Raw genomic sequence first — 17772 nt, 5'->3', positions numbered from 1 at the left:
CTGTAAAGGGGTCAGAAATCTCCATTTTCAACCCAACAGGGACACTGCTGAGCATCATAGATAATTTCATGAGTTAATATATGATATTCACAGACGGTGTCCATCAGCTCAGCTAACTCACCATTTCACAGTTTGGAGCTTTTTGGGGTCCAGATTCTTGAAAACTTGGACTGTTCTAGCAAAAATAAGTTATTTAAATGTAAAGGTAGATATGAATAGTCAGCAATGTAATTAATGGGTAAATTACCATAGTTCATAGCTGGATCCTTGCTATTCAAATTGTGGTCTGTGATATAATAGGGTGACAAACCATGCCAGTTTTCCCAGGACTGAGGGGTTTCCTTTAACTCTGGATTTTTATTGCTAAAACCAAAACCGGTCAGCCACCCTATCAGTGAACTAGCAGCACTGGTATCAGCTGGGAGAGTTTACTGAAAATGCAGAACCTCAGGCCTCACCGCAAGCCCGTGTTAACAAGATCCCCAGGGGATTCAGATGCACAGTAATGTCTGTCAGTTTGTCATGGATTGAATTGTGTCTTCCAAAATGAGATGTTGAAGTCCTAACCCCATTGTCTCAGAATGTGACCTTATTTGGAAATAGTGTTGTTGCAGATGTAATTAAGTTAAGAGGAGGTCATCCTGGAGCAGGGTAAGCCCTTAATCCAATATAACTGGTATCCTTAAAAGAAGAAAAGACCCAGGAAGAGGGCCATGTGAAGACACAAACAGGGTAAATGCCGTGTGACTGATTGAAATGATGCAGCTGCAAGCCAAAAGCGCCAAGGATTGACTGTCACCACTAGAAGCTAGGAAGAGGCAAGCAAGAATTCTACCTAGTCTCAGAGGAAGCATGGCCCTATTGACAATTTGATTTCAGACTTCTGGCCTTCAGAACTGTGAGAAAATAAATTTTTTAAGTTATTTTAAGCCACCCATTTGGGGGTATTTTGTTACAGCAGCCACAGGAAACATACATGTCTAAGATTCACTGATCTCCAGTTCCTCAAAATATGACCACAGCTACCATATCACCTAGCACTGTTAGGTGTATACCCCGCCTCCAAAATTGAAAGCAGGTGTTCTAACAAAAACGTGTACATGAGTGTTCACAGTAGCACTAATCACAACAGCTGAAGGGTGGAAACAACTTAAACAAATGTCTATCAACTAAGGAATGGATAAACTATGGTAAATCCATACAATGGAATATTATTCAGTTATAAAAAGGAATGAAGTACTAACACATGCTACCATATGGATGAATCTTTTTTTTCTTTTTTTAAATTTATTTTTGGCTGCGTTGGGTCTTTATTGCTGCCCCCGGGCTTTCTCCAGTTGCGGTGAGTGGGGGCTACTCTTTGTTGTGGTGCGTGGGCTTCTCATTGCAGTGGCTTCTCTTGTTGCAGAGCATGTGCTCTAGGTGCCCAGGCTTCAGGAGTTGTGGCTCCCGGGCTCTGGAGCGCAGGCTCAGTAGTTGTGGCACACAGGCTTAGTTGCTCTGTGGCATGTGGGATCTTCCCAGACCAGGGCTCGAACCCGTGTCCCCTGCATTGGCAGGCGGATTCTTAACCACTGTGCCACTGAGGAAGCCATATGGATGAACCTTGGAAACTTTATACTGAGTGAAAGAAGCCATACAAATACCACATATTGTATTATTCCATTTTTGTGAACTATCCAGAACAGGCAAATCCATAGAGACAGAAAGCAGATTAATGGTCACCTGGGGCTGGGGGAGGAGGGAATGGGAAGTGACTGCTTAATAAGTCCAGTGTTTCCTGTTGAGGTGATGAAAAAGTTCTGCAGCTAAGAGTGATGATGGTTGTACAACATTGTGAATGCACTTAATGCCTCTGAATTGTACACTTTTAAATGGTTAAAATAGTAAATTTTATGTTATGTATATTTTATCACATACACAAATAACATATAACCACAGCAAGTCCAAAGGCCCTGTGGCCTGAAGGAATGATATATTTGAGGAGCTGACAAAAGGTCAGCAAGGCTCAATAGCAGGAGCAAAGATGGTGTACAGGAGGCCAGAGAGAGGTCAGCCCATCCAGGTCCTGTTAGATGATGATAAGAATTTTAATATTTTGCTTAAAAACAAGAGGAGCTTTTGATTTTTATTTGTCTTAAATGGAGCAAGTACTTCGAGGAGAACCAGACTGCCACCAAAGCACCTACGTGGTCCCTGCTCCTACTGTCACCCCTCAATCTGTTGTTCCCACAGCAACCAGAGTGATCTTGTTCAAACACAAACCATATCATGTCACCCTCTCACTTAAACCCCTCCAGTGGCTTCCCATCATTGCCCAAAGAATCAAATTTCGACTCTTTTCCCTGACTTAGCATACATGAGCTGACTCCAACTTCCTCTCCCATGACTCCCCCTGTGCTTCAGCTGCTCTGGCCTTCTTTCAGCTCTTCAATCAGACTTCATTTTGCCTGAAAGCCTTCACATTAGCTGGTCCTATCTTTAGAATGCTTTGCCCCTTAAACTCTGAATGGCTGGTCCCTCACTTCTTGTCATTTACATCTCAGTATAGATGTCACCTCCTCGGAAAGGCCATTTCAGATGAAAATAGCCACCCAGTCGAAAATAGCCACCTAGTCACTACGTATTCTAGTTCTCTGCATCACACTTATCTAACATTTTCTTATTTGTGTGCTTGTTTTGTTGTCCTCCTCTCCTCACAGGCAGGTAGTTTTGTCTGTCTTGTTCACTGTTGTATCCCCAGTACCTAGATACAACAGCAACTCAAAAAATGTTGAACAGATGGATGGTACATAGTAGTCATTCAATAGATGATTGTTGCCTGATTGAAGAAGGATGTGGTATTTGAAATGGACTTGGAAATATGTATAAGATAATGGTGGTCTTCGAGCAATGGAGAAGGAGATCATTATGGGCTACGGAACAGCATGAACAAAAGCAGAAAGCTAACTCAGATGAGTGGTGAGGTGCACTAGAAGACCCAGAGTAGGAAAGGATGCAGAAATGTCGGTTGGAGGAGGCCTTACTCAGGCCAAGTTTGACTCTCTTGTTTAGTAGGGGAGTGATGTGATCTGACCCATGTTTTTACCAAAGTAATTTGGGAGGCAGTATGCAGGATTAGAGGTTGCAGAAGAGAGAGACCAGAAACAGGAAAAGAGTTAGGAGGTAACTGCAATAACCTAATTGGGAGTTGATGAGGGCTGGGCCTTGGGAAGTGGAAGTGGGGCTGGAGGAGGGGCCGAGGCAGTGCATCTCCACTCTGGCTGCATTAAAATCTACTGGGGAGCATTTACACTTGTGGATGCCTGGGCTCCATCCCCCAGAGATTCCGGTTAACTTGGTCTCTGATGGGGCCCCAGCAATCAGTATTTTTAAAAGCCCCCTATATGCTCTAGCTGGGATTGAAATCCCTGGGACAGATAAAAGAAATTGTTCAGAAATAGAATAGACGGCCCTCAGGGCTAAGTGGATTTGGGTAATGAAGGAAAAGGAGGAATTGAATATGACTTACTTCTAGTCTGAGTAAACTTGGAGGACAGCTTTTAAAATGCATAATCTCAATATATGGTACATCTAAACAAGGGACTAGTTTACTGTTATTAGGTATGTATATGAAGAGCTTTTTTAGTCACAAAAGGACATTTTTGTTATAACATTAAGGAAAAATAAAACAATAGAAAATTTTATATGCACTATGACCTGAACTATGTAAGAACATATAGAAAAGAAATTGGAAGAAAATGTGTATAAAATGTTCACACTGGTAGCTCAGGGGTGGGGGTGGGATTATAGGTGATTTTATTTCCCATTTTTTATATTTACTCTATTTTCCCAAATTTCTAAATGATCATATATAACATAATAAAAGAGGATATTTTATAAAGGAAGCCCTCTACACAAAAGATTAAAATATTAAAGTTTTTAGGGCTTAAGGGGGGAAAACCTTGAACTGTTTTGAGAATTTGCTTAAGTGAACTTTGAGCATATGTCCATTCATCTAAATTTCTGTATTTATTAATATATCTGTGTGTTTCCAGGGATCCCTACCTGAACACTGCAGGTGACTTTTACCCTGGGATTCAGAAATGTCTACAGGACTGAGCCTGGGCCCGCTAAAGGTATGTTTGCAAAAGCCACTCAGGAAAGCACTCAACCAAAGGAACGAGAGAACTAAGGTTTGCAGATTTGGTCTAAGGAGCCTTGGTATAAGTATCAGAGAATTAGGGTTGTTCTGAGGACAGCTCGATGTATATTATACATGGAATGAATGATGCAGGCCCTCGTGTTTCCTCATTAGGGATTTATCCCTGAGCCTTGGGGGAAAGCAGATGTTTTTAAAAAAAAAGCTAGATTAGAAAAAAAAAAATTCATAGAGATATTGGGAGCATAAAGTTTTACAGCCAATATAGCCTGCTTAACAAAAAATTGCAGGGACAAAGGGTACTGTTCTCATTTCAACAGAATGACAGCTGAATGTCTCAGAACACGGAGTGGAAACATAAGCGTCTCAGACAACTTCCCCAGACAGCACAAATTAAAAAGAAGGAAAAGGCCAATGCCACTCTGTAACAGGACTACACTTGTGAGACTATAGTGGCAGGTCTAAGTGATAGCTAGGAGGACCAGACTTGTAAATACAAGTGCTACCTCCCTTCCCACTGGGGACTTTCTGAACATGTTGGGAGGAATTTGAGAGGGATTGAAGTTCTTGAATTTTGGTGTTTTTTCTTTTGACCCGGCAATTCCTCCTCTATGACTTTTCCTTACAAAAATAAATAAATGTACAACATGTATTTATAAGATTACTAATTGCAAAATTCATTATTGGAATAGTGAAAGATGGAAACAATACAAATATTCATCTAAAGTGTTTTGCCATTTAGTCATTCATTCTACAAAATTTTTGAACACCCGCTATTTGCCAGGTGCTTGTCTAAGCATTGGAGATACATCTGTGACCAAACCAAACCAGGTCCCTATCCTCAGGGAGCTTGCACTCTTCTGGGGAAGACAATAAAATAAATTTTAGCGTATCCATACTATAGAATGCTATGATGTAGGTATATGTTATATGTTAGGTATATTTATATGTTATGTATATGTTAGGTATATTTATACTGAATTAAAACAAAAGGTCTATCAAGATATATATATATATATATATATATATATATATAAACACATATATATAAAATATGTAATTTTTACTTATAAAAACAAGTTACAGAAGAGAATTATAATATTCTTCTGTGACTATAATAATAAAGTGTATTAGATCATTCATAGGAAAACATCAGGATGAAAGATACATGACAAGCTTTGAATGATGGAATTTCGCCTCTGAAAATGCTCATTTGATTTTTTTACAAGCAGTATTACATTTATAATAAAAATAAGTTATTAAAAAGAAACACTGTAGAGGCTAAACCCTAGAAATGCTTTTTGAAAAATTGTTACTGGGATTTTATATTTATCCTGTGGCTGTTGAACATAGGGAAATTCAGGTAAAAGTTTTGTATATATGGGGGTACAAAAATTATGACTTCAGAATAATTCCTTTTGACCTCAACCAAATGGGAATGCAATGTGAAGAAAATAATTTTTGAGGTAAACTATGTCATTATAGCTCCACATGGATAGAACAGTGTTGTTCCCGTCATGATGACACACATCTACTTTTGGAGGGACAGAGCAGAGCTGTTTAGAGCTGTTCTGTTTTACGTATCATTTGTTTACTGCTGAGCTCAAGGACGCATCCCTTTTTAAATGCCTTTCTTAGCAATTAAATATCATTGTCCATTGGGTTCAAAAACTGTCCCATTGATGGCTTTGCTTTCTACATTTATGTTGTATTTCCAAAGAAATAATCTAAATATCCAGCAACAGGGGATTAGTTAAATAAATGATGTTATTGTGCAGTCACTTTTCATTTGACTCTCAGCTATACTTTCGATGCTCTTTTCTCTATTACAGGTGGTTAGAAACCAGTAAACTACATTTTCCATATTCCCTTTCAGCTTGCATCGCATGAGGTTTGCTACTGGGAGGCACTGGTGGGGAGACTATAAGGTGGACAAGAGAGTAGCCTTTTTGTCTGTCTCTAGGGGTCCTTCCAATAGCAATAGAGGCAGCAACAATGACTACAGGCAACTATTTGTTCCCAAAACATCTGTGGCAGTTTTAACAGATTAGTAAGGCTATGGACTCTTGGGTTTCTACTCAGTGGTAGTAGAGGCAGCAGTAGTACCTCTCACAGATCAGCATCGAGTGTCACAAGTGCAATGGCCCACATATGGGCTCCAGCCCCAGGAGTGGTGGCAGCTTTCAGGTTTCTAGGTAAGACACACTGTGATCAATTGTTTGCAGAACTGGCCAGAATTCTTTCTCTCCCTGTTTCCACGCCCTTTTGCAATGTGACTTTGCAGTTTTTCACATGAAAAGTGGAATCTATTTCTCTACTCTTGGAATCTGGGCTGGCCTTGTTCCTTACTTTGAGCCATAGAAGGTAGAGAAAATGGCACTGTGATAGTCCCAAGCCTAGGTCCCAAGAGGACTCTCGGGCTTCTGCTCATTCTCTTGGAGCCACGTGACTGCCATGGAATAAGCCCACACTGGCCTGCTAGAGAGTGAGAAACCATGTGGGTCTGAGTCTAGCCAGTCCTCTTGTCCCAGCTGAGGTCCCCAAACATGTAAAGGAGCCCAGCCAAGATCAGCAAAGCCAACCCACAACCAAATGTAGATGCATGAGGGCCCTCAACTGAGACCAGAGAAATACCTAGATGAATCCAGCCTAAATTGTTAACCACAGAATTTTTTCTTAAGTAAATTCTGGTTTTACACGAGTAAGTTTGAAGTGGTTTGTTACATAGTGATAGCTAACTAATATATACCTTTCTCTTTTTTTTTTAGCATGTTTTATAACTTTGTAGCAAGTTACTAGCATTAAGTCTGTTGCTGCATTAAATGTATAGAGTGGTTTCTGTTTGCCTGCTGGATACTGACTGTTACAAATGCTATGTCCATAGAATGGAATTCTATACAGCCATCAGATTAATGTTGAAGTAGAATACTTTGACATAGGGAAATTCCCATCGTATGTTTTTAAGTGAAAAAATGAAATTATAAAAAGTACATATAGTATGATGCCAATTTGGAGATATATATACACACACACATAAATAGTGGTAATTATTACCTCATGATCTGATATCTAATCACTTTGTGATTTTTTTCCTTTACTCTTTACGTTTTCTGCATTTACTAAGTGCTTTGTGAAAGCATGTATTTCCTTTATCATTAGAAAAAATTTTATTTATCTTATTTTAATTTATTTTGTTGAAGTATAGTTGATTTACAATGTTGTGTTAATTTCTGCTGTACAGCAGAGTGATTCAGTTAAATATATATATATATATATATATATATACACATTCTTTTTCATATTCTTTTCCATTATGGTTTATCACAGGATATTGAATATAGTTCCCTGTGCTGTACAGTAGGCCCTTGTTGTTTATCCATTCTGTATATAATAGTTTGCATCTGCTAACCCCAAACTCCCAGTCCCTCCCTCCTCCACCCCCCCTCCCCCTTGGCAACCACAAGTCTGTTCTCTATGTCTCTGAGTCTGTTTCTGTTTCGTAGATAAGTTCATTTGTGTCATGTTTTAGATTCCACATATAAGTGATGTCATATGGTATTTGTCCTTCTCTTTCTGACTTCCTTCATTTAGTATGATAATCTCTAGGTCAGTCCATGTTGCTGCAAATGGCATTATTTCGTTCTTTTTTATGGCTGAGTAGTATTCCATTGTATATATGTACCACATCTTCTTTATCCACTCATCTGTCAATGTATATTTAGGTTGTTTCCATGTCTTGACTATTGTGAATAGTGCTGCTATGAACATAAGGGTGCATATATCTTTTTGAATTATAGTTTTGTCTGGATATGTGCCCAGGAGTGGGATTGCTAGATCATATGGCAACTCTACTTTTAGTTTTCTGAGGAACCTCCATACTGTTTTCCATAGTGGCTGCACCAATTTACATTCCCACCAACAGTGTAGGAGGGTTCTCTTTTCTCCACACCCTCTCCAGCATTTGTTATTTGTAGATTTTTTTTAATGATGGCCATTCTGACTGGTGTGAGGTGCTACCTCATTGTAGTTTTGATTTGCATTTCTCTAATAATTAGCAATGTTGAGCATCTTTTCATGTGCCTGTTGGCCATCTGTATGTCTTCTTTGGAAACATATCTATTTAGGTCTTCTGCCCAGAAAAAAAATTTATTTTAAATTGTTAATTTTTCAGGATATCTAGATTGATATTTGGTTTGGGGGAGCCATGATGCTTTCTGTAACTCCCTCTTTAGCAATGTATACAAAATGAGTGGGTTGTTTTTTTAAAAAAAAATAGGTGACAGGGGAACAGTGTCTTACATCTGCTAACAGTGTCCCAAGCTAGGTTGCAGTCATCCTTGTTGCCCTGTAATCCATAATCACACAGTAGCATATGAAGTGGGACATAAACCATCTTTTTCTTTCTACTTTCTAAATCCTTCAAGTCACCTGACAACAAAGCTGCTGAAATATCTTCCTGACATGTATCCCCTACATGTGTCCAGCTCTAGATAATTCACTCAGCAGGTATCTAAATCTTTGATTACTCATAATCTTCTATTAAAAGGCTGTTATGCTTTTATACTGACTTCACTACCTGTGTAAATGCTGTATTTATCCTGTGATATAAAAGATATAATTGATGGAAACGTGACTCAGAAGAATTCAGCCAAAAGGTAATAGTTCCAGGTATACAGGTTCTGTGCAGTTTTTCTTTTAATTAGTTAATTAATTTGTTTATTTTTGGCTGCATTGGGTCTTCCTTGCTGTGTGCGGGCTTTCTCTAGTTGCGGCGAGGGGAGGCTACACGTTGTGGTGCACTGGCTTCTCATTGCAGTGGCTTCTCTTATTGTGGAGCACGGGCTCTAGGGCACTCCGGCTCAGTAGTTGTGGCTCACGGGCTCTAGAGCGCGGGCTCAGTAGTTGTGGCACATGGGTTTAGTTGCTCCGCAGCATGTGGGATCTTCCCAGACCAGGGCTCGAACCCGTGTCCCCTGCATTGGCAGGCGGGTTCTTAACCACTGCGCCACCAGGGAAGTCCGTTTTTTAACCACTTTAGTCATTTATATCGTAATGTTTATTGACCCTGTTTTTCAAATCCAAAGATTGATTAGTGTTCGCTGACTTCAGTAGGAATATTCTCTACATAATGATGACTAATGTATTTTAGTTAGATTCATTTATTAGAGAAGTATCTTTGTACTTTAATAAAACAATACATAAAAATGAGTATGTTGAAATTCCTTCTATTTACAGTGAAATGTACTTTAGACATTCAACCATGCAGATGTTAAATAACCCAGGCCAGAGCCCCATCTTATTTAGATGTGTAAGTGGCTAAATTTAAGGTGAAGACTGGGCCAACATGGCTGAAGCAGAGTGGAACATTGAGCTGATTATCAATGAGTTAGCCTCTAAATTCAGTCCGTATGCATGACCCTGATCCTAAACTTCCTTTTGTTAGAACTGTCCCCGTCAGTGAGCTGATGGCTGCCAATAATTGGGTTATATCATGATCATAATTAGAAACATTTATTGATCGACCGTTGGCATCAGGGTTTGAACCCAAACAGTCGCATGTAGGTGCCTGCACTCTTGACAGTGGGTTCTGAAGTCAGACTGACTGGGTTTCCTCCTGGCCTCTGCCACTTACCAGTCTTCACATCTGTAACATGGGGATATCAGTAGTTACTACCTTATTGTCTTCACATGAAGCAATATGTGTGAAGTGCTTGGAATAGTTATGGCATAGAGGGTGTTCAATGAATATTAGTCGTTAATGTAATAGCACTGTGCCAACTCCTAATTACAAAAGCTTAGATCTAAAAGGAACCTCAAAGATGATTAAGTTCACTGTTTTTCAACTGCAGGTCACAACTTCTTAGTGAACTGTGAAATCAATTTAAGGGCTCACTCCCAGCACTTAATAAACCAAATAAGAGTATAATCAAATAGAAGTTATCAAAGTGCATTGCATGTAATAAGGGTAAGTGTTGTTTCATGAAACATTTGTTTTGGAGAGATAGCAGACATGATTGATGCTCTGCTCACATCACCTCAGGTCTCTTTTGCTGGTTCTGCCCATCCCCCAGTGTCTTTGTGCTTCTTTCCTAAAGAATCTTCCCTGTAGTTTTTCAGAAAACCTCCCTTAAGCTACTGGAGACATGGTAGCCCGATGTATTTGTATTATTTATCTGTTGTCGCATAATAAATTTTTCAAAAATCTGGTGACTTAAAATGACAACATTTATTATCTTACACAATTTCTGAGGGTCAGGAATCCAGAAGTAACTTAGCTGGGTGGTTCTAGCTTAGAGAGTACCATGAGATTTCAGTAAAGCTAATAGCTGGGGCTGCAGTCATCTCAAGGTTTGACTGGGGCTGGAGGATCTGCCTTCAGACTCACTTCTGTGGTTGTTGGCAGGCCTCAGTTCCTTGCTGGCTGTTGGCTGGAGGCCTCAGGCCCTTGTTATGAGAGTCCATGTCATGGACCTCTTTATAGGACTGCTCATAAAATGAGACCTTGCTTCCCACAGAGGCAGTGAAGAAAGAGAGAATCCAAGATGGAAGCCACAGTCTTTCATACCTTAATCTCAGAAGTGACATTCCATTACTTCTGCTGTATTTCATTGGTTATAGTGACTAACCATGGAACAGCGTAGGCAGGAAGGTGTGAATACTACAAGGCCGGGACCATTGGAGGCCACTTTTGGGGACTGGCTACCACAGGTACCGTGAACTTAAATGCCTGGGAGGTTACATTCTGCTGGGGTGGACTGTAACCAGTTATTGACTAGGGATGAAATATGAAAGCCCAGCTTTCTTGTCTCAAAGCGAGTGAGTCTCTGGTGTATTTTATGCTCCAGAGCTTCCCATGGGATCAGGCTGAGGCTGAGACTTCACCTGAAATTTGATCCTTGGTTGATTTCTGCACCTTTCCTGCTCTGCCACCTCTATTCCCATACCACTTTCTCCCGAAAACATCCTTGATAAATCGTTTGCAATCAAATCCTTATCTCAAGGTCTGCTTCTGGGAAACCCAACCTAGGGCAAGGTGGTGTATGTGTGTGTGTGTGTGTACTGGGTCAATATAAAACATTTCTTACTGTAAGTCATGGTTAAAAATGTTGAATTTTTAAAAAAAAATAGTTTGATCTATATCCATTCCTTCATTTTACAACTTAGTAAACTGCAGCCCAGGCAGGTAAAGTGATTAATACAATATTACCCAACCCTTAGTGGTTAGATGACTCCTTGGTTTTATTTTGACTTCCTGTGCTTAGCCTCTGGTTATAAAATCACTTCCATTGGATTGAACTTCAACTCTGCCACTTGATAATTGTGTGACTAAAGTCAATTCAGTCCTTCTGGGCTTTAGTCCCCTGATCTGTAACGTGAGGATAATAACTGCTCTGAGTAGAAGGAAAAGGTTGGATCAAAATGAAATCAAATTCAGGCTTCACCACTCACTGGCTTTCCCCGCCACCCCCCCCCCAGTTTTTTTTTATTGTGATAAAATACACATAACAGAAAATGTACCACCTTAACCATTTAAGTACAATTCAGTGGTATTAGGCACATTCATATTGTTGTGCAACTATCACCACCATCCATCTACAGAACTCTTCATCTTGCAAAACTAAAACTCTATACCCATTAAACAATAATTCCCCATCCCCCCTCACCCTAGCCCCTGGGAACCACCATTCTACTTCCCGTCTCTATGATTTACCGCTCACTGGCTTTTTGTCCTTAAGCAAACAATGCATTTTCATTCCCCTCATCTTGGATGAAAAGAGACTAATACTTTCTAGTGTACAGTTTATCAAAATACCTGGTTTTTATAACCAACGGCAGCTGGAATTATCATGTACATGGAAGTGCTTTGTAAACTATAAAGCACCATAAATATGTGTCATTGTGGTTATTGTTATAACACTACACATTAATAGGACCCCAAATTCTGCTTATTTATATAGGGTTATATATCAAAGCATTATAAATTTTTGATCAACCTCATGTCATTATTTTAAAACAAACTATGTTAATAGTATCACCAAGCTTGTTTTCCTCTGGAAAAAAAATCAATTTTTCTTTATGGGAAAATTATCTGAAAAATCTTTTTCTAAATGTGTGATTTTGTATTTTAAGTAATTTTTAGTTATGTGGAAAAGCATACGAAAGATAAATTATAAATATGTGAGGTGTTTTAGTTCTTTGTATCTCTGGTAATATTTCTGACACTAAGGGAGAATTTGATAATGTTTAGCTTCCAGGGACACTTCTTCTTTGAGTAAAGAAGTGGAGTGATTTTACAGTATGTGTTAACATGAGCTTATATCTCCATTTGGAGCTACCACAACTCTGTCCTGATGGATCAGATATTTCAAAATTTTAAGGAGAAACAGTTAAATGGATCATATAAACAGAAATTTTAGCAGAAACCAGAAGGAAAGATGTTTTAAAATGTAATAACTTGAGGCCCATATTTAGAAAAGAACCTATTTGCACTTGGGTTCACCTGTCTGCAAATTAGAAGAATGAATTTGCCTACACAGGGAAAAAATAAAGCCTGATTCTGGCTGAGGGTCTGTAAAACTAGTTTTTGGTTTTGGGGTTTTTTTTTGTTTGTTTGTTTTTTAGTTAAAAAACAACTGAGTTCATTGAAAACTACGGCCTTCTCTGTAAAGAAACAAGCACCCGTGTACATTTCTGGTGGAAAATAGTAAATGTATCTCTTACGAAAGGCAATTTGGCAGTATTCATCAAAATTACACATGCAGTTTGGGCCTGGGAATTCTTCTGGACATGTACATGTCTGCACGTGCATGTCACTTATTCTGTCAAGTGTTTCTTTTGTAGCTGAATAGATTATATAGATAATACAGGGTCTCTAAGCAGACCTAAGGAGACTTGGAAAACTTTTACAGGCATCAAAATGAACATTTATCTACCAAATATGTGCATACACATATATAAGAAAATTTATATGCAAGGTTGTTCATTGTAGTTTTTTTTTAAACTCTGATAATAGATAAAAATTTGGAAGCCACCCAATGTCCATCAATTTAGGATTGGTTTAAGAAATTATGATACATCCACACAATAAAATGCTCTGCAATTATGAAAAGATAGAGGCTGCTTTTTCTGTGCTGATGTGCTACAAACTCTAAAATATATTATTAAGTAAAAATGTCAAGATGTAATACAGTGCATATGCTAACTTTTATGTAAAAAGGGAGGAAATATTAATATTTATGTTCAAACACTGGTAGGATAAACAAGCAAACAAAATACCCACTTTCTCAAAAGTAGAGATAAAATAATAAAATGCACATGTTCAGTCCTTCCCTCTGCATAAGAAAATGTACTAATAATTGAAAAAAATTGTTCTCAGCATTTGAACTTGTCTCCAAGAGCGTCAGGCATCAGTCTCCCAAACCCAGAGGTAGGTGTGAAGCTGAGTGGGCCCCTTGAAACCATTTATATGTCTTCAAAAAAGATGATGTGCTAAAGATTGAAAAACATTACTTTTGCAAGTCTTCGGGCACATGAATGTATTTGTAATGTACTGGTTTTTCTCCTCCTTTGGGGACTCAGACAAAATTGAGGCAGAAAGAGTTTCATTTTTATATCCTCTTACACAGTTTTACTCTTCACTAGCAGAATACAGAATTGAGCTTATCAGTAGCAACTCATAAAATTATTCTGCACATCTCACCACTTAGGTTATCTGTTACCTTGTTTAGTAAACCACAATTGAACAGTTATTCTTGTCCTAATATTCCCTGCCTCACCTAGCACAGGGTCTCATTTAACAGATGCTCAGTAAATATTTGCTGAATTGAGCCACCTGCTTTATTTTACATTGATAAAATCATCCAGATGCAGATAAAATGTTAAAGTGACTTACATTTCAGTTGTGAAATTAAAATCCAGACCTATGGCTTTCCTTTTGAAATAAGAAATGCTTATCTCAGAAAACCCTTAGTTTATCATTTTGGAAAATATGGTCTTATACTTTGATTTCCAATCCCTAGATAATTGAGGCAAAACGATTTTCAGTGCTTCTGGAATTTAAACCAGTGGTAGAGACATGTATTAAATGTACTGATTTGTTTTTTCAGGATATATTTAGTCCTCTTGTATATTGTTTCTTTATTTTTTCTCCTGGTCCAAGTTGGTGGTCAGGATTAATTTACAAGGTTTCTAAAGTAACTAAATTATTACCAGCTCTTGGACAACTGCAATTGCCTTTTCAATTTCAAACCTTAGAAACAGAGCTCTACCAAAGCACACCTTCTCATTAATTCAATTTGCTTCAAATTTGGTGCATTCCATGGACAAAATCATACAATTGGTGATAATTATACTATTGAATGCATAAAATCTAGATTCCAGACTGGGAGAAAGGTTATAGACTAGAAAAAAATATTTGCAAATTATATATCTGATAAAAGTCTTATATACAGAATATATAAAGAAGTCTTACAGCTCAATAACCAGGCAAATAATAAACTTAAAAATGAGAAAAAGATTTTAATAAATGTTTCACCAAAGAAGACATACAACTGGCTAAGAAGTACATGAAAAGATGCTCAATATCATTAGTCATTAGGGAAATGCAAATAAAAAATAAAATGAAATGCCACCTTACATCCACAAGAATGGCTACAATCAGAAAGACAGACACTGAAAAGTGTTAGGGAAGATATGGAGAAATGGGAACTGGCAGATACGTAAAATGGTACAGCAACTTTGGAAAAAGTTTGGCAGTCTCTTGAAAAGGCAAACATGCATTTACCACATGACCCAGCAATTCTACTCCTGAGTATGTAGCCAAGAAAAATGAAAGCAGTGTTCACTAAAGGACTTATATGTGGATGTTTATAGCAGCATTATTTATAGTAGTCAAAAACTGAAACAGTCCAAATACCCATCAACTTGAGAGTAAATAAACAAATTGTGGCATATCTATACAATGGAATTTTATTCAGCAATAAAAAGGAACAAAGGACTGATACATGCTACAACATGGATGAACCTCAAGAACTCTTTGCTAAGGGAAAGAAACCAGACACAGACTACATGTTGTATGAGAACTGGCAAATCTATAAACATGGAAATTAGATAGTGGTTGCCTGGAGCTGGAAGTGAGAGTCGAGATTGACTAAAAGTGGGTAGGAGGAATCTTTTTGGGGTGATAGAAATGTCCTAAAATTGGATTTTGGTGATGGTTACAAACTATAAAGTTACTAAAAATATTTAATTGTACAGTTAAAACAATTAAATTTTATGATATAAAATTACATCTCAATAAAGCTGTTAAATTTTTTTTAATTTGGTTTACAAGGTATTCTGTTTGACATTTTATCCTGAATTTTTTTTCTTACTTAATTATCAAACTTAGATTTGAGGATGTGTTTGCATATCTATTTTTAATTAAGGAATATGTGTTCATTGAAGAAAATTCAGAAACTATATACAAGAAAAACCCTTCTATAATTCTACACCTTAATCTAAACACTGTCAATATTTGGATGTATACCTTTTGTAGAGGGCATCCATCATAGTCCTCCGATTCATGATTGCCCATTAGTTTTTGGGTAATCTTTCTTTTTTTTAATTGACATATAATTGATTTACAATGTGTTAATTTCTGCTATACAGCAAAGTGATTTAGTTATATATATACACACACACACACACATACATTCTTTTTCATATTATCTTCCATTATGGTTTATCAGAGGATATTGAATATAGTTCCCTGTGCTATACAATAGGACCTTGTTGTTTATCCATTCTATATGTAATAGTTTGCATCTACTAACCCCAAACTCCCCCTCCATCCCTCTCCCACACCCCCTTACCCTTTGGTAACCAAAAGTTTGTTTTCTATGTCTGTGAGTCTGTTTCTGTTGTAGATAAGTTCTTTTGTGTCATATTTTGGATTCCACATATAAGTGATATCATATGGTATTTGTCTTTCTCTTTCTGACTTCACTTAGTATGATAATCTCTAGGTCAGTCCATGTTGCTGCAAATGGCATTATTTCATTCTTTTTTTTAATAAATTTATTTATTTATATGTTTTTATTTTTGGCTGTGTTGGGTCTTCGTTGCGGTGCGCGGGCGTGGCTTCTCTTGTTGTGGAGCACAGGCTCTAGGCACGCAGGCTTCAGTAGCTGTGGCACGCGGGCTCTAGAGCGCGGGCTCAGTAGTTGTGGTGCACAGGCTTAGTTGCTCTGGGGCGTGTGGGATCTTACCGGACCAGGGCTCAAAACCGTGTCCCCTGCATTGGCAGGCAGATTCTTAACCACTTAACCACCAGGGAAACCCTATTTCATTCTTTTTATGGCTGAGTAGTATTCCATTGTATATATGTACCATATCTTCTTCAGCCATTCATCTGTCAGTGGACACTTAGGTTGTTTCCATGTCTTGGCTATTGTAAATAGTGGGGCTGTGAACATGGGGGTGCATGTTGGATAGTCTTTCTATAGTCGGAGAATGTGATGGTTTTAAAACCCATCTGAAAATTTTTGATTCCTCCCTCCTATCAAAAGACGGAGTCTAGTCCCCTTTTTCTTGAACCTAAGTGAGCATTTGTGATTATCTCAGTGACTAGAATGTGGCAGAAATGATACTGTGTGACTTTGGACCCTAGGTTATAAAAGGCTATGCCACTTCTGCATAGCTCCCTCTTTGGGGATGCTCACCCTTGAAATCTAATCATCATGTTGTAAAGAAGCCCAGGCCCCATGATATCAAATACTGGCTTCCCAAGTATCACCAGAATGGCACATTGATACGAGAAAGCTGAGTATATTGCTTAAAGCACTACCTCATGGAGTCTGAGAGAGTCTCAGAGAGGGAAGACAATATATCTGGTGCTATATGGAGAGTTGGGAGGTTGGACTAAAGGGAGTTTTTCAATATAGGGGCTCCATTCTGTTTGGGTAAGACTCTTAGGATTGGTGGCCATAAGCTGAGTATTTTGAGGTTAGAGGCTCAAAGACTCTTGGTATGTAAACTCTTCTGTTGAAGAGTGGTAGGTCTTTCAGGAAGTTCCTATAAAGAACAATAATTTTACTTGCAACTTTTGCTGGGCAGCAGTCTACTGGAATACTAAAGTTATGCTAACAATTACAATGGAATAGTAAAGTCAGTTGAATGTAGAAAGTAAGCTCGTAGGGGTAAATAGTATGACTCTTTATGGAGAGGACACATGTAGGTATCTGGCCGATAGCCCCAGGTAAAGTCACAGCCTGAAAACCATCATCAGTCACTAGACATGTGAGTGAGCTATCAGAGGTTTCTAGCCTGCAGTTACACTGAGTCAAACAGGCTAACTGTCCCCTCCAAACCTTGCACAAATTGTAGATTTGTGAGCAAAATTAATGTTGTTGCTTTAAGCCGCTGAATTTTTTGGATGGTTTATTACACACCAATAACATAACCAGAATGAGGAAATTTCCGTATCTGAGTCCAGCTTTTCCAACATGGGAGTAAAAACTCAAATTTACTGAGGAGCAGGGGTGGGAGCTTTGACACTAGGGCGGCGCGAAAGCTCGAGAGAGGGTATATTCTTCTGTGTTAATCACTGTTGTGTTTCCTGAACATGCCTATAAAACATACTGAAGAATGGT

General features: G+C 38.3%; 1 long non-coding RNA gene across 1 annotated transcript in view; it reads left to right on the top strand.

Moving 5' to 3' along the window:
• Positions 1–4034: 4034 nt before the first annotated feature.
• The window catches only part of LOC130706367 (uncharacterized), a 106291-nt gene continuing 92553 nt past the window's right edge, over positions 4035–17772 (top strand). The window contains exons 1-2 of the long non-coding RNA XR_009006618.1: positions 4035–4118; positions 8566–8647. This is a non-coding gene — a long non-coding RNA (uncharacterized LOC130706367). The remainder of the gene's footprint in view (positions 4119–8565; positions 8648–17772) is intronic.

Source organism: Balaenoptera acutorostrata, chromosome X (genome assembly GCF_949987535.1).
Source record: "Balaenoptera acutorostrata chromosome X, mBalAcu1.1, whole genome shotgun sequence".
Classification (NCBI taxonomy): Eukaryota; Metazoa; Chordata; class Mammalia; order Artiodactyla; family Balaenopteridae; genus Balaenoptera; species Balaenoptera acutorostrata.
The sequence above is the reverse complement of the archived record's forward strand: the minus strand, read 5'-3'. Positions and strand labels throughout refer to the sequence as shown.